Here is a 13,592-nt window from a genome sequence, read left to right on the forward strand (position 1 = left end):
ACAAGCTGGAGTCAAGATAGCCTGGAGAAATATCAGTAACCTCAGATATGCAGATGACACCACCATTATGGCAGAAAGTGAAGAGGAGCTAAAAAGCTTTTTGAAGAAAGTGAAAGAAGAGAGTGAAAAAGTTGGCTTAAAGCTCAACGTTCAGAAAACGAAGATCATGGCATCTGGTCCCATCACTTCATGGGAAATAGATGGGGAAACAGTGGAAACGGTGTCAGACTTTATTTTTGGGGGCTCCCAAATCACTGCAGATGGTGATTGCAGCCATGAAATTAAAAGACACTTGCTCCTTGGAAGGAAAGTTATGACCAATCTAGATAGCATATTGAAAAACAGAGACATTACTTTGCCAAAAAAGGTCCGTCTAGTCAAGACTATGGTTTTTCCTGTGGTCATGTATGGATGTGAGAGTTAGACTGTGAAGAAAGCTGAGCGCCGAAGAATTGTTGCTTTTGAACTGTGGTGTTGGAGAAGACTCTTGAGAGTCCCTTGGACTGCAAGGAGGTCCAACCAGTCCATTCTAAAGGAGATCAGTCCTGGGTGTGCATTGGAAGGACGGATGCTAAAGCTGAAACTCCAAAACTTTGGCCACCTCATGCGAAGAGTTGACTCACTGGAAAAGACCCTGATGCTGGGAGGGATTGGGGGCAGGAGGAGAAGGGGACGACAGAGGATGAGATGACTGGATGGCATCACTGACTCGACGGACGTCAGTCTGAGTGAACTCTGGGAGTTGGTGATGGACAGGGAGGCCTGGCGTGCTGCAATTCATGGGGTCGCAAAGAATCGGACATGACTGAACGACTGAACTGAACTGAACTGAACCGGTAAGGGACAGATTAAGGTCCGGTGTTAGAAATCTCTACTGATAGGCTGAAAGAGTGATAAACATTCTCTCTGGTTCCAAAACAGAGGGACGAACTGGAACTTTACTAAATTGACTTTTAATTACCAAATGCTCTTGTCTAAGTTTACTAGCCATAGGCTTTGTTATTTTTGTTATTTAGTTGCTAAGTCGTGTCTAACTCTTTGTTACCTCCATTGACTGTAGCCTGCCAGGTAAGAATACTGGAGTGAGTTGCCATTTCTTTCTTCAAAGAACCTTCCTGACCCAGAAATTGAATCTGCATCTTCTGCCTTGGCAGGTGAGTTCTTTACTACTGAGCCGCCTGGGAAGCAGCCACAGGCTTCCAGGCTTCCAGGCTTCTAAACTGGGTTGTCTCCTTTCTCAGAAGAGTCCCTCACAACTGGTGTTTCCCAAACCATCTTACTGCTCCTGGCTGCATGGCTTAAGGACCATCTCTCAAGACAGGATTTAATTAAGAGCCACGTGGATTAACATGAGTTCAAGTTCTGCACTTCTCTCTTTATCACCTGTAACTGAGATTTAACTTGGACTGAAATATAGATACCTTGCTGTTTGGATTATATTTATTTAGTCATCGTTTGATGCTGGAATGAAAACCCAAGAGAAATCATACCACCCCAATGTACTAAACTGAGTCTAGGAACGGCTAACAGCTCCTCTGCTGTGCCATGCACATCCTTTACCTACCTTTTGCTTTGCTGCGCCTTGTGGATTTTTTTAGAGCCTGACACTTCAGATGGTTTGGCGATTATGTCTAACCACCAACTGATCTATCCAGGCTGTTCCTACTTTTAAATGGTTAACTGAGACGAGGGTAAGCGTCTCATTTATCAGTCTTTTCCTGGTGAAGGGTAATTTTTCCTCTATTTTTAAAATAGTCTCTATTCATTTGGTTGTCAAGTAGTCCTCCCTGACTATGGGCACACAGGTTATTTATTGCCAAGCTAACTTTCTCTTTGCACAGGAAATCCCTGGGAAGGTAGGTTGGAAGCTGTGTCCCACCATCTTCAGGATCATTAGTGGCAGTGTAATATTTCGTGGCTGTCAGCCTCAGGCTCCTAGCATGGGAGAGGGGTCATCCTTCGGGGAGGACATAATGATCCCAGAATGCTGGCTGACAGGGTCTTGATCTGTGCTTTTATTATGTTCAATTTATCAGTCTCTTTGGAAAGAATTGATCATGGGACTCTTTTAAAACATTTGAAATCTTTGGATAAAAGCTCAGAGACAGGCTATTCCTATTTCCATTAATTTCATAATCAATGATGTCAATTTGTCACTGTTAATACTGTTTCCATGACCACTTTCCCCAGGCTTTCCTGAACTTAAAGGCTTCTAGATAAACTCCTCCTCCTCCCCCTCCACTTTTTTTTTTCCCCCTGATCTCAGTTTTCCTCATTCTGCTGACTATACTCAAATTTACTTCACCTTTTCCTGGCCATCAAAACTTTTTTTATGTTCTTGCAAACCATCATAGGATAGTTTACAATACCCAGTAAAGATGAATTTTTTGAAAGCTGACAACATGAATTATGACTGTCTGTTTTTAACTTTTTACATTTTACCCATGTGGTTAAGTTTAGCTTTTTGGATTTTCTCACAAAAGCTATATGTAAGCTTGTTTTTCAATTTACTGAGACATTCTTTTTATGACATCTCAAGTCTATCCAGTCCTGTGTGTATGATCGCTCTTGTATATTAGTAAGGCAAAACAAAACATAGTACTTCTGTATTTTATGTCTGAATAAAAACTATAATGATTTGTTAAAACTTCTGAATCTTAAAGATCACTAAATGTGGGTATGTAGCTGACACTGGTTAATTGTAGTCTGCCATTAACATGTCTAGATTGGAATATGGCATCTGCTTGGTAATATGGACAAACTTCACCACTCTGGGCTTCTGTTTTCTTATTCATAAATAGTTCTATTAATGTTAATTGAGACTTCACTGGCAGTCTAGTGGTTGACTCTGTGCTTCCACTGGAAGAGACACAGTTTCGGCCCCTAGCTGGGTAAAAAGATCCTGCATGCTGCGTGGCCTAAATAAATAAATTAATTTAAAAAAGTGTTTTTAAAAAGACTTTGAAACCCAGTGAATAACTAAAAAATACTGATACCCTAAGATTCTTTTAAAAATTAAGTGACAAAATGCTTGCAGATTATTTAGCATAGTACCTGATATAATAAGAGCCTGACACAGGTTATCTATAGTAATGATAGATAATAACTTCATAATAATGAGGTATAAAGTATAATCATAATGGTAATACTGTAAAAATATGCTATTCCTGGGTCCAGAATATCCCCTGGAGAAGGAAATGGCAACCCACTCCAGTATTCTTGCCTGGAAAATCCCATGGACAGAGGAGCCTGATGGGCTATAGTCCATGGTGTCCCAAGAGTCGGATACGATTTAGCAACTAAATCAAATCATGCTATCCAGGAAGTATAGTTCTCAGTTCCCTGGGCTAGATCTTCCTCTAGCATACAAACAAGAGTAGGCTTACAGATCACAAAAAGCCAGGAAACTGGGGAAGAGTATAGCCCTGGAGAAGGAAATGGCAACCAACTCCAATACTCTTTCCTGGAAAATCCCATGGACAGAGAAGCCTGGCAGGCTACAGTCCATGTGGTTGCAAAGAGTCAGACATGACGTAGGGACTGAACAGGCAGGCATATAGCCCTAACTAGAATTTTGCATTATTTTATTAGAAAAATTGAGGTATGTTTCATATGAGAATTCATAGAGAATTATTATACAGGAGGTAGTAGAGATCAATATGTTACTGTTAAGGAAGCATACTAGTTTTATAATTACTAAATTTACTAGGGCTTTTGGAGTGAGACATTTCTAATACCTTTACCACTGAGTATGATGATAGCTGTGGATTTGTCATATATAAAGCCTTTATTATGTTGAGACATGCTCCTTTTGGGCTTCCCTGGTACTCAGCTGGTAGAGAATCTGCCAGCAATGCAAGAGACCTTGATTGGGTTGCTGGGTCAGGAAGATCTCTTTAGGAGAAGGGATAGGCTACCCACTCCAGTATTCATGGACTTCCCTGGTGGCTCAGATGGTACAGAATCCACCTGTAATGCGGGAGACCTGTGTTCAATCCCTGGGTTGGGAAGATTGTCTGGAGGAGGGCATGGCTAACCATTCCTGTATTGTTACCTGGAGAATCCCCATGGACAGAGGAGCCTGGCAGGCTACAGTCCATGGGGTCGCAAAGAGTCAGACATGAGTAAGCACAGCACAGCATGCTCCTTTTATACCCAATTTTGTTGAGTTTTTATCATAAAAGATTCTGAATTTGGTCAAATGATTTTTATGTATCTATTAAAATAATCATATAATTTTTGTCTTTCATTATCTTAATGGGGTATATCATATTTATTGATTTGCATATCAGATTAAACTATCACTGCATTTCGGAGATAAATCCCATTTGATCATGGGCTAGAGCCAGTGTTCTGCACACACTCGGCTGTGGGGCCACCTGCAGATGCCTGTGTAGTGGCAGGGGCCAGCGGCAGCTGCACACATAATGGTGAGATCCAGGGCTGACTGGTTGCACTAGCAGCTATGGAAGCCCTGGCTGTCCGGGTGTGCTCTTGTGGTTACAGGGTGTCACCAAGGGCATGTGCATGGCAGTGGAGGCTGGTGACATGATTCAGGGTGTTGGGGTACAGGTGCATGGCTGGAGGATGCAGCAGAGTGATGCAGGTGAGTGATAAGGTGGAGGCTGAACCCACAAACCCTCTGGAGTGCACTCTCATATTTGCCAAGTCCCCCCTCCCTCCCCACCACACACACAGTTCTGGAGGTCCATGTCAAAAGTTGGCCAAGGGCCTGTCAGTGCACAACTAAAGGGACTAGCCCTCCTTAGCAGACCCAATGGTGAGGGTCAGCCACAGGGGTCAAGGGTGACTGTCTTGCCCTCCTGTAGCTGCAGAAGCTGGAGATGGCTGCATGGTATAAATTCTCCCAGCTTGGGGAGGGGATGAGGGAGGGTGCTGGGAGGGACTCAGGCTGGAGTCTGAGAACTTGAAAATCTGTGGGGTGAAAATGAATGAAATCTGCAGAGGGTCTTTGGCAGCTGTACTGTTAGTTTCTTCAGTGGTAAAGCAACTGGGGTGCTTGGCAGACCAGGTAACTGGGAACCTCAGCTACTCCCACTGTGTAGCTGGTATGCATCTCAGTTTTACTAGTCTCTGGGCGGGTTGAAACCAAAGTAGGGCATTTGTGTAGTGCCTGAAAGCCTTAGGAAGCTGGGCGTTAACCCACTCTCCCTTTCCTAGGGAGGGAAATGCTTTCTAGCTGGGAAGTTGCCACTTGGTGCTAAGCAGGCTCAAGGAATTAGGCTGCCAAGATGAAGTTGTTCTTCCTTCGTGTTTTTTATGGTTTTATTCTGTTGTTGGGTTGTAGTTTCTTGACTGGATTCCTCAGTTCTTCCAGAGCTGTTTCTGTTAATGGATAGCTGTCTAATTGTTGATCTTTTTTGGGGCGTGGAGTTTGAAGCCTCTTACACTGCCATCTTGGTGACATCTTCTTGAGTTCAAATTTATTAAATCAATTTGCTCATTGTCTTGTAAATGGGGAAAACACCAAACTAAAATATTCTTTATTACACTGATTAAGTTCAGTATTTATACATTTATTTTATTAAAATTTTTAAAAATTCATTTGTAATTGGAGGATAATCATTTTACGATGTTGTATTGGTGTCTGTCATACAACAATGTGAATCAGCCATAAGTATATACATATCCCCTCTCTCTTGAGCCTCCCTCCCACCCCATCCCCATCCCACCTGCTAGAGTACCAGGCTGATCTCCCTGAATTATACAGCAACTTTTCACTAGCTGTCTGTTTTTCATATGGTAATGTATATGTTTCAATGCTACTCTCTCAATTTGTTGCACCCTCTTCTTCCCCCACGGTGTTTAGAATCATAATTGGAGAAGTCTTTAAATAACCATCTACTTACGACTCTAACTCATATTACTAGACAAAAATCTCCTCAATTGGAAGTATAGGTAAGTATGTGTCTTAAAGCCAGGGACTTGGCTTTAAAATCAACCTGGGTACATGGTTGAGCAACTTATAGGGTGTAGTGGAATTGACACCTGTGTGACCACCCTTGGCCCTGGGGGCATGAGAACTGTTGAGTTCTCACATTGGGTTTCCCCTTCCATTCCCTAAGGGGACAATGCTGAGATGTATTTTATAAGGCCCTAGTTAGGGTACCTTGGGATTGGTGACCCACTTGGTAACAAACACTTGAACTGGTTACCAAGAAAGCACACTTTTTGGGGCTTAGGTTTTATGTTTGATGGGCTTTGTATTTTGATTTTTTTTGTCTGTTTAATTATTTTGATAACTATTCTTGGATGTGTTTAATGTAAAGAATTTTGTTTTTTTAATTTATAAAGCTATTTCCTAGGAAGAAAAGTTTTAAAAATATGGATCCAAGTATCTCAACATGACATATTTTAAAAAATAAATGGATATTCCAAATTTTAGTATCTGGGGGGAAATGTAATACTTTTATGTGTAACTATGCATTATATGATAAAATCTTTTATGTAGATAAACAAATCTAATTAATCTTATTTTCAATAACCTTCTGTCCCTTAGAGCTGGCATAAACTTTTACATTTTATTTGATCAATACTACCACATTATGATTCTTTCCCTCTTTTCCTTCAAAAATTTTAATAGTTTTTATGTATTTCAGAAGATGAATAGATTTCATTAACACTATTCTTTTTGTGAAATAATAGTCTTAAAATTAGCCTTAAAGTTGTATTTTAAAAGGCCTAATTGTTTAGAAGAAATATAGTTTCATCTTTGATTTTAAAGTTGAATTTTAAGAAGGTATTCACTATGCTTGTTCAGAAATTCATTCACTTAATCATACACTCCACTTTGATCGCAAATCTAAAAGTGACAAGGGAGTGAATTTTGATCAATTTAAGAAAGTACAACTCTGGGCTGAATAGTCTTATCCCCATATCTCACATTCTCTACAGCCATAAGGTTATTGTGATGCTTTTGAGCAGGGCTGTCATTTAAATATAGTTGTTGTTTAGTGGCTAAGTCATGTCCAGCTCTTTTGTGACCCCATGGACTGTTGCCTACCAGGCTTCTCTGTCCATGGGATTTCCAGGCAAGAATGCTGGTTGCCATTTCCTTCTCCAGGGAATCTTCCTAACTCAGGGGTCAAATCCTGCCTCTGCTGCATTGGCAGGTGAATTCTTTACCACTGAGCCATCAGGGAAGCCCATTTAATGCCTAAATTAGAATTTCCAAAACACAATGAATAATATTTTTAGTATAGATATGTCCCAAATACTGCATGGTATGTTCAAATTTAACTATGAACTTTTATTTGTTAGATCTTATCATCTTACCTTTGCATGATGAAAAAAAACATTACTCTTATTGAGTAACATTGTATTATACGCCAGTATGGATTTAATGAATTATGAGATGGGAAGTCTTCCACCCTAAACAGGTAAAATAAAAGCTTGATAGTCCCAGCATTTGCAGTAAATAAATATTGTGACTTCAACTATATTCGTCTTCAATGGTGTAGTCTAAGCCAACTAATTAAATCCCAAAATAAACTTTTTACAATTTACAAATAAGACTTTTTCCCCTCAAATTCGATTGGCTGTCATCCATTGGGCACTATCTACTGACTGCAGTAGGGTGCTGGTGTGTTGGATTCTTGAAGATAGTTATATCTGTTAGAACTCAGATGTGAATTTGCCTTATAATCAATTTCTTCAAAGTAGGTGTTTTCAACATTATTATGAAGATTACAAATGAAGGATTAAATTAACCCTTGTTGCAACACCACATACTATTTGGGTTCTTCTTACCATCCATTTCATTTAATTGGAAGAGGAATTTCAGCATGTGGCTAGATCTGTTACTGACTTTTAGTGCAGTAAAGAAGTTGTCTGGGAAGTCTCTATTCTAGTCATTTTGTTTTAGTTTTTCTCTTCTTTTTGTATAGAAAACCATTCTGCCTCTAAATAGAATTTAGCACTCTTTTTTGAACTGAAACTAACAAAGTCTCCACTTCTCTATTTGTAATTCAGGTCTCTGAGAGTAAGGGATGTATTTGCAAATATTTAGCACCTGCACCTCAATCTTTCATCTTCAAAAATTTTATTTTTATTTAAGAGTAGAGTATATGACCAAGAACAACAGTTTACAGTGTTCACTTGATTAAACAAAAACATTCATGGAATCCGAGTGGCTCCATCTGAAACAGACAGTTAAGACTGATGCAGTGTGGAAAGGATGTGGAATACAGAATTAATGTGAAGTATATGATTTGGCACTAGGAAGGCCTTATGAATACCATCAATTTGAGATTTTTTTAAAGTATCTAAATGTGTTTACACAGCTGGATATTCAGTTTCAGCTTGATTTCTTTTCTTCATGTTTCCAGGTTATTTACAAATGTGTTTCTCTCTGCTTTTTTCCTTTATGCATTTTATTTTCCAAGTTTGAATATTAAAACCTCAGATAGCAGCATAATATCGTGAAATACTTTCTGGGAGGTTTGTTTTTTGCTGTATTATCAGTATTAGAAAAAAAAAGGAGGCATCTGGAACATAAACATTTACTTAATATAATCTTACAGCTTTATCTAATTAAAGAAAATACTAATTCATTAAAAAATGCATTTCCATGTAGATGATTAATTTTTCTGTATCTTGGATCAGTGTTGGCAATATCTAAATTTTAGCAATATTCTGAACTAGCAACTTGCTTTAAATTTATATTTTCCTCTTTCTATATCTTTGATTATTGCCAGAATTCTTTAAACTTCATCTAAAGTCAGTGCAATGGAAGGGATGGAAAATGTGATGTGAATTTTAAGATCTCTGTCCTTGTCCCAGGCCCAATTGCTGGCTGTTTGATTTAGAGAAGTTATTTAACCTCTCCCTGCCCCAGATATCTCTCTTGTGAAATGGAGTGTTATTTTTCAACTGCCTCCTTCATTTAGTATCAGGAGGCCTAATGAGATAATGTGCCAGAATCGTTATCCTGAATCATCTTTTTTGGGAGAACGTAAGCTTGCAGGCACAAAGGCCAATCCATGCGAGCTGGATAGAGGCTTTCCTCTTCCATTAGTTACATGTAGATTGAGAATCTGCTGAAACTATTCTTGGACACAAAATCCACAAGGGCAGGCATGTACACAGAACAGAGAAGGGCAAAGCTTTGGGAAATCCAAGAAGAGATGGTGCTGTCGTCTAGGGGTAGGAACATGATCAGAAATCCATACAGACCTGCGTTAAAATATATCACCCACTATAGTGATTCATGTTCTGTTCACTGATGAATTTGTTAGAACATTGCCTGACACATAGCAGGAGTTCAGTAAATTTTTGGGTGGGGTAAATGAATTACTATGAGTTTATCTCTTCTGATGTGCTAGAATTCTTCCTCTAATTGACATTTAAAGTCTTTTTTCCCCCTTTGTGCTTAGAGGAATCTTTTCTTGCAAAGGTATTCAAATGCAGTACTTGCTTGACACCAGAGCATTTTTGCTGTCATTGTCCTGCTATTAATATGTGGTGTTTGTCTTTCATATATACCTATGGCTTGAGATGGTTTCTATGTACCATTGCTTTACTCCATTCCACAGAAGATTTTTCCAGTCAGAGAGAGCAAGAAATTCTGCTTCAATAAGCAAATCTGTTAGCAGGCAGGCAAAGAGAATACCTTGCATCTGGAGCTGGATCTTTCCCTTTGGCTGAGAATAAATCTGCCTGAAAAGGTGACTGCAGACAGAGCTGGAGAGAACATCTCTCTTTCGGCCCTCGAGGGAATGCGTATTCCCTGGCACAAAGGGGAAAATCAAAGTTTCTCATTCTTCCAAATGGACATGAGTGCATTTTTCCCCTTTACTAGTGGTTCCCAATCTGTTTTGGCTTGAGGCCCACCCCCGTCCCCGCTTCCTGTAATGTACTTTTACTAGAATTCCCATGGCAGCTGCTGCTCTTTTCTTTTCTTTTTTTTTTTTTGTAAGTCCTCTCTCTGTCTAAAGAAAACCTTAGTTAATAAATGTGTAAACTTTCTTTTTCTTAAACCCATGTGTCCGGCTGATGATCACATCATCTTTTCCAGATGATAGCAGTTTCAGTGACTTCACAGCCTCCCATGCATCCATGCACCCCCTGGGGTCCATTTCCATGCACTATCGTGAAACGTAACTCCACATTTCTATGCCAATTTTGCATGTTCATTTTTCCTCAAGATTTGTATATGGCATGTCTGGCAGCCAATAAAGGACAAAATAACAAATTATGGGTCAAAGACTTCTGCTTCTGGCATTAGGGAGGACCAGCTAGTCAGAGAACGCCCTGTCAGTATCAAACACCTAAAAAAAAATTGCTGGATTATATATGAAATCTTATTAAAAGCCTGGCTGAATGAGCAGTAAAATAAAGGAAATAATCAGTGCCCAGAAATGTTTAAGTCCAGATGTGTAAGCAAGTGCTAGGTTTGGCATCTGCCTGTGAGTAGCTCTGATCTCTGGTCTAGAGCGAGTTGTAACAGACACATGTTAGCAGAGGACAGCAGACAAGGCTGAGGGCCCAGGTTAGAGTATGAGAGATCAAGGCAAATCTTGAATAAAATTTAGACACCAAAGGATGACATATTTTTAAAGACGAAAACTCTTATGTAGAAGGCCAGGCATGCTTGTCTCTGCCAATGTTGACTCTTGGTGGGAACAGGAAAAAAGAGATCTTTGAAGATTCCTAACCACAACGTGGCATTCACAAAGATTTGCAGCTGAAATTTACACTGCTTTTGGGACCGTTCTCCAATCCCTGAACTACCCTCTTCCCCGCCGAAAAGGCTGAAAATGTAGCTTGATGTAGTCCTGGGTTGATATTACCTGCATGTGTGCCTGCGTGTGCTCAATTGTGTCCGACTGTTTGTGACCCCATGGACTGTAGCCCTCCATACTCCTTTCTTTTTGAGATTTCCCAGGCAAGAATACTGGAGTGGATTGCCAGTTCCTCCTCCAAGGAATCCTCCGGATCCAGGGATCAAATCTCCATCTCCCGCATTGCAGGTGGATTCTTTACCACTGAGCCACCCGGAAAGCTCAATACTGCACACTTAACAGTAGGAACATATTGGGTGGTTTTTTTGTTTTTTACATATGGGGTGTTAACAATCAGAACTAACTGTTGATCATAACACAGTTCACCCACTGCATACTGTCAAGCATTGTAGAAAGAACGGAAGGGCCTGGGAGGGGCTGGGTCTCAAGGGTCTCAAGGGTCTCAAGGCAGCCGCTGTGTACAAGTTGCCATGACAAATTTGGTTGTTGAACGATGAATGCAGGGATATCAGCCTTAGCCTTGCTAAGTCACTCAACTGTTCCGAGCCTTGGTTTCCTTCTTTTTTCTGGCCTGCTTACCTCACAGGGTTATAAAATAATGTCTGTGAAAACAATTTGTGTAAAAAACCAAGTAGCATTCAATGAAGGTCCAATTTTTAAACAGTTTTGCTTCAGTGTACCAGGTAATACTTTATGGTCTGAAATAGTTTAGTTAGTTCCTCAATGTGCCCAAAGTGGAGGTTTCATATGATTTTCTCATCTGAATTTCTATTGGATGAATAACGCTTGCTGTTAAAGGAAATGTGGTGAAAGATGGTCAGTAAAGTATGCTTTGGGGAGAAATTTCACAAAAAGCATAACTCTCTTCTTGGAACAAAGCTCTCACAAGTACTTAGAAATGGGGATGAATGGTGGAGGTGTTAATCAGGAAGGTGACAAGTCTGATGGTGGCGGTCTGGGGGGAGGGCCTGGTGGAAGAGGCGCCAATACCTTAGGAACTGCTGTAAAAACCAAAGGGAAAGCTGCTGAAAGGGGTGGTGAGTAAGCAGTTGGCCCCTGTCCTCCACAAAGGAAGAGAAGAGATCAAAGGGAAAGGTTAAAGCCAGTTAAAGGAAGAGATATCAAGGAAAGGCCAAACATTAAACCAAGGAACAAAAGACCCCCAAAATCCCGGCTGCACGTGGCCTGATCTCCACCTCTCGTATTAAGTAGGTCAAAGCTAAACTCTTTAAAGTGGTAACCATTTGTTTCCTTTTGTTGCCAGGAAATAGAGTCTGGGTCATAAAGCACCCCACTCCAGTACTCTTGCCTGGAAAATCCCATGGACAGAGGAGCCTGGTAGGCTGCAGTCCATGGGGTCGCTAAGAGTCGGATACGACTGAGCGACTTCACTTTCACTTTTCACTTTCATGCATTGGAGAAGGAAATGGCAACCCACTCCAGTGTTCTTACTGGAGAATCCCAGGGACGGGGGAGCCTGGTGGGCTGCCGTCTATGGGGTCGCACAGAGTCGGATACGAGTGAAGTGACTTAGGAGGAGCAGCAGGATGAAGAAGAGGGCTTCCCAGGTGGTGCTAGTGGTAAAGAGCCCCAGCCATGCAGGAGACATGAAAAATGCAGGTTCAATCCTTAGGTTGGGAAGATCTCCTGAAAGAGGGCACAGCAACCCACTTCAGTATTTTTGCCTGGAGAATCCTATGGACAGAGGAGCCTGGCGGGCTACAGCTCATAGGGTCACAAAGAGTTGGACAGGACTAAAGTGACATAGCACAGCACACAGAGTGAAGTAAGCTGTCAGTGACTGTGTGGGTCAATCCAAGAAAGGCTGCACTGGTGCAAAATTCGAGGTAAGTGGTGACACAGTCATCCAGTGAACCAGCTCTCTTTGCTGGTGCAGGCTGAAGTGTTCCAGAGTTTCCAAATAGCAGTGTCCTGAAAAAGCAGTGGAGTTGGAAGTGTGCAGTGCAGGAAGGCAAGCATGCCAGAGACTAGTCTTGGAAAATGCTTTTAAGTGAAAAAGACTAAGTTTCTATTTCAATTTTCTGTTATAGATTTTTTTGAAGTAAATCATTCTACATATATTTTTACTCGCACTTGATATAAGACTGAGAAACTCAGTTGTTGCTAGCACAGATTACTGAAAAAGCTAGTAGAAATTATGAGACAGCTTAAACTCTGCTAATCCCCCTTCCAGCCAACCTCTACTTCTGTGCCACCTCTGCTCAGAGAACTGACAAAGGAATGAGGGATATCTTTATGTCCCTGCCTAGAGTAGCATCATTTCTCTCTAGCAGTCCATTTTTATATCTTGGCTTCTTTTTTTTTTTTTTCTCCCTTTTCAGAGTCCCTTTTCTTGGAACTTCTGCATCATAACTTCCATTCCTCAAATTCTGAAAGCCTATGACCGTGACGGCTACCCTACCAAGATAATTTTTAAAATAATATGTGCTTAGTCACTTCAGTCATGTCTGACTCTTTGTGACCATATGGACTGTAACCCACGAGGCTCCTCTGTGCGTGGGATTCTCCTGGCAAGAACAGTGGAGTGGGTTGCCGTGCCCTTCCCCAGGGGATCTTCCCAATGCAGGGATCGAACCTGTGTCTCTTGTGTCTCCTGCATTAGCAGGCAGGTTTTTTTTTTTTACCACTAGCGCCACCTAGGAAGCTCTAAAATATTCTGCTGAGAGCTAAACCAGGGAGTATTAGGGGATTAACTTGCCTTTCCTCTCAGTTGCGTATATACAGGAAGCACTCTTTTATTATTATTATTATTATTATAAAATTACTTTTATTATCCATTTAGTTGCCTACATTAATACAGTAAACAAT

Source organism: Budorcas taxicolor, chromosome 14 (assembly GCF_023091745.1).
Source record: "Budorcas taxicolor isolate Tak-1 chromosome 14, Takin1.1, whole genome shotgun sequence".
Classification (NCBI taxonomy): Eukaryota; Metazoa; Chordata; class Mammalia; order Artiodactyla; family Bovidae; genus Budorcas; species Budorcas taxicolor.